A 9305-nucleotide genomic window follows, 5' to 3' on the forward strand; every position below is an offset into this window, starting at 1 on the left:
GAGGCGATGCCTATTGTGAAAGAACACCTCCTCAAAGCACAAGAGGCACAGTCAAGGGTGTACTAAAGATCAGCGAGGGTGAGACACTTCCACCTTGGAAATTGGGTACTAGTGCCTACGGTGGAGAGCAAATTCCTGACCAAGTGGCAGGGCCCCTATGAAGTTCTTGAAAAGCTTGGCAATGTCAACTATAGAGTCCACTAACCAGGGAAAAGGAAGCCCTACCAGGTGTACCAGGTCAACCTGATCAAGCCATGGCGACATAGGGAGTTTGTGGAAGCTCCTGTTTGGTGGCGAAGACCAAAGCCCACGTGAAGGAAGTCAAGCTGGCAGAGTCGCTGTCACATGCCCAGATGCCACAGTGCCGAGAGTTGCTATAGCGGAACTGAGACCTGTTCTCAGAACTACCAGGGCGTACTCGGATCATAGAGCATGAGTTTCTTCCGGGTCATCATGTCCAAGTAAATATGAAGCCGTATCGGATTCCCGAAGCCCACCGAGAGGTGATTGCAAAAGAGGTGAAGCGGATGCTGAGCATGGGAGTCATTGAGGAGTCCAGGAGTGGCTGGTCCAGTCCCATAGTCTTAGTGCCAAAACCAAATAGAGAATGGCAGTTTTGCAATGACTATAGGAAACTCAACAAATTCTTGAAGTTTGACACCTACCCAATGCCCAGTGTAGATGAACTGTTTGAAAGGTTGGGGCCAGCCAGGTATATTACCACCCTTGACCTCGCTAAAGGAATTGGCAAATACCCATGTCCCAAGATGCCAAGGAGAAGACTGTCTTCTCAACGCCAGATTGTTGATTCTAGTACACAAGGATGTTGTTTGGGTTGCAAGAAGCCCTGGCTACCTTCCAGAGGACCATGGACTTGATTCTAGCTCCCCACAAGAAGTATGCAGCAGCCTACTTGGATGACATCGTGATCTATAGCCAGGATTGGGGAAGCCATCTGAGCAAAGTCCAGGCGATACTTGATTCTTTAAAGAAGGCAGGGTTTTCTATAAACCTGAAGAAATGTGCCATGGGCATTGAAGAAACCAAATACTTGGGTTATGTCGTAGGGAGAGGTGAAATAAAGCCCCAAATAAAGTCGACGTGATCAAGAAGAGTTGGCCACTACCCCTCTCAGGGAAACAGGTCAAAGCGTTCCTAGGCATCGTGGGCTATTACCGCCGGTTCATCCCTAACTTCGTCATGATAGCGGCCCCTTTGACAGACCTCCTTACAGGGACAAAGTCGGTTATGGCTAAGTAATCTCCAGAAGCTGAGACTGCCTTCGCGGAACTGAAGGTAGCTCTGTGTAAACAGACAGTTATGGTGGCACCGGATTTCTCAAATAAGTTTGTGGTCCAGACAGACATGTCAGATGTCGGGCTGGGTGCTGTCCTATCACAGGAAGTGAATGGGGAAGAGCATCCCATAATGTATTTAAGTCAGAATGTGACATCCTGTGGGAAGAATTACTCCATTGTGGAAAAGGCCATCAAGTGGGTGTTGGACACTTCAAGATACTACCTCTTAGGCAGGAAGTTCAGGCTAGTGTCAGACCATGCCGCACTAAGGTGGATGAGGGACAAGAAGGGGAACGATGCCGGAGTGACCAGATGGTCCCTAGCCCTTCAGGATTTTAGCTTCCATGCAGAGCATAGGCCCGGGAAACTGCATGGCAATGCTGATGCACTGTCGAGGGTCCACTGCTGTCGGGGTGGTGACTCTGCACCGTATGCCCCCTCTACTCCAGACTCATACACAGGTATATAGACTATTCTATACCCGCCTATATTGGTTTATTATTATGGAATAGTTTATACGTTAGGAGCTATTTCCATCATTGCCCCTCTCTTGCATCCTGTGGTTCTTTTGCACAATATTTATTTACACCCTGATAGAGGTAGTACATATGTTTTCCCCATATCTAATACATATAATCTGTATTGATATACACCTGGTTCCTTATTGTTTTATTTATATGTGTATTATATATATATATATACATATATATATATATATATATGTATATATATATACACATATACATAATGGGTATGGAAAGTATTCAGACCCCTTGTGATCCTCCTTGAGATGGTTCTACTCCTTCATTGGAGTCCAGCTGTGTTTAATTAAACTGATAGGACTTGATTTGGAAAGGCACACACCTGTCTGTATAAAGGCCCCGTCACACTAAGCGATGCAACAGCGATCCCGACAACGTTACGACCTGTCAGGGATCGTTGCTGCATCGCTAATACATCGCTGGTGAGCTGTCAAACAGGCAGGCTCACCAGCGATCAGGGGAGCAGCGATATCGTGGAAAGAATCGTTCCACGATGTCCTGCTCCCGTCACCAGCCTGCTGCTTAAGCAGGAGCAGGCTGGTAACTATGGTAAACATCGGGTTACTAAGTGCGCGTGTGCCCCTAGTAACCCGCTGTTTACCATGGATACCACTCTGCTACGGTGCGCGGGAGCCTCCGCGCACCGTAGCAGAGTGGTATCCATGGTAAACAGCGGGTTACTAAGTGCGCGCGTGCCCCTAGTAACCCGATATTTACCATGGTTACCAGCCAGTTCTTTGGTCCCGCTGGTCACACACAGCGATGTGTGCTGGCCAGCGGGAGGCCAACGACCAAAAAATGGTCCAGGACACTTTGCAGCGATCAGCGACCTCACAGCAGGGGCCTGATCGTTGCAAAGTGTAACACATAGCGACATCGCTGGTGAGGTCGCTGGTGAGTCACCAAAACCGTGACACAGCAGCGATCTCGCTAGCGATATCACTATGTGAGACGGGGGCTTAAGACCTCACAGCTCACAATGCATGTCAGACCAAATGAAAACCATGAGCTCAAAGAAACTGCCCAAGGAGCTCAGAGACAGAATTGTGGCAAGGCACAGATCTGGCCAAGGTTACAAAATAATTTCTGCATTACTCAAGGTTCCTAAGAGCACAGTGGCTTCCATAATCCTTAAATGGAAGAAGTTTGGGACCACCAGAAGTCTTCCTAGACCTGGCCATCCAGTCAAACAAAGCAATCGTGGGAGAATATCCATGGTGAGAGAGGTAAAGAAGAACCCCAAAATCACTGTGACTAAGCTCCAGAGATGCAGTAGGGAGATGGGAGAAAGTTCCACAAAGTCAACTATCACTGCAGCCCTCCACCAGTCAGGCCTTTATGGCAGAGTGGCCCGACGGAATCCTCTCCTCAGTGCAAGACAAATGAAAGTCCGCATAGAGTTTGCTCAAAAACACATGAAGGACTCCCAGACTATGAGAAATAAGATTCTCTGGTCTGATGAGATGAAGATAGATCTTTTTGATGATAATTCTAAGCGGTATGTGTGGAGAAAACCAGGCACTGCTCATCACCTACCCAATACAATCCCAACAGTGAAACATGGTGGTGGCAGCATCATGCTATGGGGGTGTTTTTCAGCTACAGGGACATGACGACTGGTTGCAATTGAAGGAAACATGAATGCGGCCAAGTACAGAGATATCCTGAGTGAAAACCTCTTCCAGAGTGCTCTGGACCTCAGACTTGGCCGAAGGTTCACCTTCGAACAAGACAATGACCCTAAGCACACAGCTATAATGACAAAGGAGTGGCCTCACAACAACTCTGTGACCATTCTTGACTGGTCCAGCCAGAGCCCTGACCTAAACCTAATTGAGCATCTCTGGAGAGACCTGAAAATGGCTGTCCACCAACGTTCACCATCCAACCTGTCGGAACTGGACAGGAACTGCAAGGAAGAATGGCAGAGGATCCCCAAATCCAGGTGTGAAAAACTTGTTGCTTCATACCCAAGAAGACTCATGGCTGTACTAATTCAAATACCGAGCAAGGGGGCTGAATATTTATGACCATGTGATATTTCAGTTTTTCTTTTTTAATAAATTTGCAAAAATTTCTAGGTTTCTGTTTTTTTTCCTGTCAAGATAGGATGCAAAGTGTACTTTAATGAGAAAAAAAATGAACTTTTTAGAATTTATCAAATGGCTGCAATGAAACAAAGATTGAAAAATTTAAAGGGGTCTGAATACTTTCCGTGCCCACTGTATGTATATATATGTATTCTGGTGGCAATGGTGGCAATGGTATATATTCCATTGATTTGTACTGTACATTTGCATGTGGGAAACACATGTTGTTCAGCGCTTTCTCCTGGTTGCTTTGTTCCCACCCCTATTCGTATTTTAGCTTGATCCATTAAAATTTGTTATATTTTAGCATACTCTGGTCTTCTTTTTGGTTCTATATCATTGGTTTTCTGTGTTTTAGTTACCGATTGGTCTATACAGTCCTTTTTAAACATGCACCCTGACTAGGTAGTGTATGTATGTATGTATATATACATGTGTGTGTGTATATATATATATATAATATATATACATACATGCATGCATGCATACATACATGCATATATACATACACACACACACAGTGTTATGCTTAATGCATTTCCTTCTCAGAACTGATTATTCCTTTTCTAATCTTCATATGTATCGTCATTTTCGAATTTTGAGTTTTTTTGCTTATTGATAGCCAAGCCCGCCAGCTTTGGGCAGAGGAGGGTATGTAAGATGGCCACCGGACAGGTCCTCGAGGTTGTTAACTTCGGTGATGTAAACCCAGAAAAGCATGCTCCAGCACATATAGTACTGAAAGGGTTAATAGGACGTATGAGGGCCGCTTTTATGAGCAGTCATAAGAGATTGGTGGGAATGGCTGCTCACATATCCCCACCCCGGGGGCGTGGTTTGGTAAATAAAATGGAGACCAATTGTCTCATTCTGTGTCTGGAGATATGTGGATCTCCAGGATGCTGGTCTGTGCTAAACACCTAAGGATTTGAAACTGACCTGAGCGGTCGAACCCGCAACATTGTATGGACATTTTACTTTGTATTTCCACTTTGTGCCGGAAAAGGGTGTTTTAGTTTTGCTACCTGAGCAGTTTATGCTGTCTGAATAAACTAGCCTGGATTTCAATGAAAATGCTTCCTGTGCCTACCTCAGCTGCAGCCGAGTGAGTACCAAACCGTACAGTAGCTATACAATATTAGGGTCTGCTATACAAGGAGTAATGCTGCATTCAGGATAAATTGTTTAATAAATTGTGCAGTCTAAATATTAGGGCTGAAGTAACATTTTAGCTGAATGGAATTTGACTAAATGGAATTATTAATTTTTTTTCCTTATATTTTCATTAATGCAAAGCACCTCAAGGAATAGCAAACTTCTTGTATGCTTTGAAACCTCCATTCTTTAAATTGGGGTGTTTTTTAGGGGGTTACAATAAAAGGCCCTTCAAAGTCACTTCAAAAGTGAATAGGTCCATAAAAGTGCAGTTTATTTTAAATTTCCTTGGAAATATGAAAAATTGCTGCTAAAATTGTAACCCCTTCATGACCTTTGACATACCTATACGTCCTGATCGGGAAGGGATTCCCAACCACTGACATACAGTAACATCATGACGATTGTGCCGGGCCCAGGGGCTGTGCCCTCACCATCATCGTCGGGAGCTTGGCTTAAGTGATAGCAGAGCCTCGGCTGTCACTGTCAGGAGCATTGCCCTCACCATTCCCAGCTTTTTAACCCCTTAAATGTCATTATCAATAGAAATAACAGCATTTAGAAGGCTTGAGGAGGGAGAGGGCTCCCTCTCCTACGTGATCTGCATCGGGTGCCATCATACACTGGGAGATCCCCTGAGGTGCCATAACAGCCTGAGGACCCCATTTTACAAAGTACACCTCTCAGTGAACTCATCTAGGGGTGCAATGATCATATTAACACCATGGGTGTGTCACAGAATTTTATACCATTGGGCAGTGAAGAAAAAATAATTACATTTTTATCTCAAATATTTTGTTTAGCCCCAGATTTTACATTTTAAATGGGGTTAATGGATACAACTGGCCCCTAAAATGTGGCCCACAATTTCTGCTGAATGTGGAAATACCTCATATGTGACTGTACAGTACTGCTTAGCCACACGGCGACACTCGGGAAGGACGGAGCGCTATTTGACTGCTGGAGTATAGGTTTTCCTAGAATAGTTTGCGGACTCCATATACAGAGACCCTAAATGCTAAAAGAGCAGAATACCCCCCCTCAAGTGACCCCATTTTGTAAGTTATACCCCTGCCAAACATGTGGATGGTAAATCTGATGTAGGCACACACTGGAGCTCTGGAGGACGGGGGTGGGGGGTAGCATTAAAATTTCGGAGCACAGAATTTGCTATATTTCTTTTGGGGGCGAGGAGTTATTTCACTTTTCCAGTGCCCTTGTGCTACCAGTAACGTGGAAGCACCCTATATTTACATTGACAGATGAAACCAGGGGAGGAGTCCTGAGGAGATAATTTGCATATTCCCACTGCATTTTGGGATAAGTGAAGAGTCTCCGTGAGCTCAAAGAACACTGGATTTTGGCCGTTGGAGCTGAAAGGAGGACATCGGTAAACCGAATTTTGGAGCGTATTTCACTGTTTTCATAACACATTAACAATAAGAACATGGAAGAGTCCAGGAGCCATTTGGTGAGCTGCATATCCTGATACATGTTCACATACTTGCCAGGGAAAAGCCAAACTTCACATGCCAGAAATGCAAGCTTGTGTCCCTGTTGGAGGAAAAGTTGCGAAATCTAGAAGAGAGGTTAACTACCTTGAAAATCATTAAGGAAGGTGAAGAGTTCTTAGACAGAGGATAATTATCCCTTCATGATACAGGAAGAGAAGAAATTCGAACTGCACCTGATGAAACAGAGGAATGGAAGCATGTGACCCAGAGAAGCAGGAGTATCGAGAGGCAGTCAGCACCCATACTGCTCAGGAACCAGTACCAGGCTCTCACACAGGAGAACCATGAAGAAATACAGCAAGATAAGACTTTGCCCACAATGAATAACCTTGTAAGCCCTCAGAATCCTCCGGGATAGAGAAAGAAAATGTTGTGAAGGAAAAACGGAGAGTGGTGGTCATGGGGGATTCCCTGTTGAGAGGAACAGAGGCCGCTATCTGCAGACCAGACATAACCTCAAGAGAAATGTGCTGTCTTCCAGGAGCAAAAATTAAAGATGTGTCTGACAGGATATCAAGACTTTTCAGACCTACAGATCACTACCCATTCCTGCTAATACATGTGGGGACAAATGACCCTGCAAGAAAGGACCTGGAAACCATCTGCAGTGACTTTGAAGACTTAGGCAAGAAAGTGAAAGAATTGGGAGCGCAGGTGGTCTTCTCATCCATCCTCCCAGTGGATGGCCATGGAACAATGAGGTGGAATAAGATTCTACAGGTGAACAACTGGCTACGTCGATGGTGCTGTCAACAAGGATTTGGATTTCTGGATCACGGAATGAATTATCTATATGATGGACTACTTGCTAGAGATGGGGTGCCCCTTACGAAGACTGGAAAACATGTATTTGGAAGTCGCCTTGCTACACTCATCAGGAGAGCTTTAAACTAGATCAATGTGGGAAGGGAAGCAAAAGGCCAGAAAAAGCCATACAGCTGACAAATACTATTGAGATCTCTGCTATTGGAAGTGGAAAGGAAGAACAAAGACAAAAAAATCTAAGTAATAAAAATATGGGAGGAAGAGAAACCAATCACAAACTAAAATGTTTTTATACAAATGCACAAAGCATGGGCAACAAACAAGGAGAATTGGAACTACTAACGCAGGAAAAGAAATATGATGTCATTGGAATCACTGAAACTTGGTGGGACGATACACATGATTGGAATACAAGGCTAAAAGGATACAACTTATTTGCAAGAAGCAGACTTGATAAACGAGGAGGAGGTGTCGCATTGTATGTTAGAAAAGCGTATATCTGCAGAGAGATTGAAGCAGAGACTGGGAGTTCTGTGGAAAGTGTTTGGGTAAGAATACAAGGAGAGAACAACGGAAAGGACACCATTGTAGGCATTTACTACAGGCCACCTGGGCAAGCTGAAGATATGGATGAACTCTTTATGTATCAAATGACCAAGTTCTCCAAAAAATATGACGTAGTGGTCATGGGAGATTTCAACTATCCATACATTTGTTGGGAATCTCTCTCAAGTAAAACTAACAGGTCAAGCAAATTCTTATCCTCTCTTGCTGACAACTTTATCTTCCAAAAGGTAGGGGAGAAAACAAGGGGATCTGCTACTTTGGATCTAATCCTTATAAACAGGGAGGAAATGGTTGAGGAGATAAAAGTGGCTGGGACCCTAGGAAGCAGCGATCATGCTATTATAGAATTTTGGATAACTAGAGGAGGAAGACATGTGAAGACTCAAACTTCAAGGTTAGATTTTAAATAGGCAGATTTTAAGAGACTCAGAAAGAGAATAGGAGGGATCCAATGGCTGGATGTCCTTAAGGACAAAAATGTCCAGGAAGGATGGGAAATTTTTAAAAATGAGATTCTCAAAGCACAATCGTTAACAATCCCGAAAAGTAGGAAGAATTGGAAGCATTTAAGGAAACCAGGATGGATGAACACAGAACTTAAACACATGCTAAAAAGAAAGAAAGAAATGTTTATCAAATGCAAAGAAGGAGTCATATCTAAAGAAGATTATAATGCAGTCTGCAGATCCTGCAGGGCACGTATCAGGTCAGCTAAAGCTGACAATGAATTAAGGCTTGCAAGAGATGTCAAAAGCAATAAAAAAGGATTTTGAGGGTATGCCAAAAGTAAAAGAAAAGTCAATGATGCTATAGGATTTTTACAGGATGAAAATGGTGAAATGGTAAGAAAGGATGTTGAGAAGGCCGAACTTTTTAATTCCTATTTTGCATCTGTTTTCTCTCAGAAAGAAAATGGAACATCAACTGATCTTCACTGTCCTATTAAAGGAATTGAAGAATCCAGGTTATCTGTAAACAGAAAGATTGTGAGGGAATATTTAGCTAACATAAATGAGTTCAAGTCTCCAGGTCCAGATGAATTAAACCCCAGAGTACTGAAGGAGATCGTAGAAGAAATTTTAGAACAACTCTCCATAATCTTTGAAAATTCTTGGAGAACAGGAGAAATCCCAGAAGACTGGAGAAGAGCAAATGTTGTTCCTATCTTCAAAAAGGGGAAGAAAGTGGACCCAGGGAACTATAGGCCGGTGAGTCTGACTGCTATACCAGGAAAGATCTTTGAACAAATTATTAAACAACATGTATGTAAGTACCTGGATAAGAATGAAGTGATTAACCAGAGTCAGCATGGGTTTGTAACTAACAAATCAAGTCAGACTAACTTAATTTCCTTCTATGACAGAATCACTGACT

The sequence above is a fragment of the Phyllobates terribilis genome, unplaced genomic scaffold (assembly GCF_046119375.1).
Source record: "Phyllobates terribilis strain yellow unplaced genomic scaffold, ASM4611937v1 Scaffold_2567__1_contigs__length_123142, whole genome shotgun sequence".
Taxonomy (NCBI): Eukaryota; Metazoa; Chordata; class Amphibia; order Anura; family Dendrobatidae; genus Phyllobates; species Phyllobates terribilis.